Source organism: Phalaenopsis equestris, unplaced genomic scaffold (genome assembly GCF_001263595.1).
Source record: "Phalaenopsis equestris unplaced genomic scaffold, ASM126359v1 Scaffold001316, whole genome shotgun sequence".
Classification (NCBI taxonomy): domain Eukaryota; kingdom Viridiplantae; phylum Streptophyta; class Magnoliopsida; order Asparagales; family Orchidaceae; genus Phalaenopsis; species Phalaenopsis equestris.
The window spans coordinates 61,635-62,299 of record NW_018165755.1 but is presented as its reverse complement, the minus strand read 5'-3'; positions in this window follow the sequence as shown (position 1 = coordinate 62,299).

The window sequence follows — 665 nt, the reverse complement described above, 5'->3', positions numbered from 1 at the left end:
ACAAAAATAAAATAAAAATATGCTCTTGCTCAGTGAACAGAGGAAAACCATGTGGAATTATTTTCACATTAATTTGATGCATAAATTATTTTTAAAAAATGAATTAGGGTTAGGGGTTTTTCAATTCTCCATTCATATTGAATTATCACCTTGACTCTAAATTTTTATATGTTGTAGCCTCTGTCTAGGTGAACAATTTAAGCATTTTTCCAAAGACATAAGAGATCTCTAGATAGAGATCTTAATTTTCTAAGTTTTTATGCATTTTCTATTCAAATAATTATAGAAAATTGCATGTGACTTATAAAATTCTACAAAAATTCATGTAAGTTTCCTATGGCCAGGGTAGTCTTAGAAAATAATTTCATAATTTTTGTCGATCAAAATATCCCTATTTTAAGCAAACCTCAATTTGCTTAAGACATTTAATTTAGATTTAGATGGAGCACGCAGAGACTAAAATCACTTGATTTTTGTTCTTTAATGTGGCTTATGAGTCATAGAACTCACCATAAAAATTTCAAGTCATTTGGAGATCATTTAATATTTTTAATTGATTTTTAAAAGTAACCCTCAAATTTGAAACTTAAATGATTTTTAAAAATCAAAATATAACTCCAAAAATTATGAAACTTAGTTTTTTGAGTTCTCTGATGTTAGGGGAA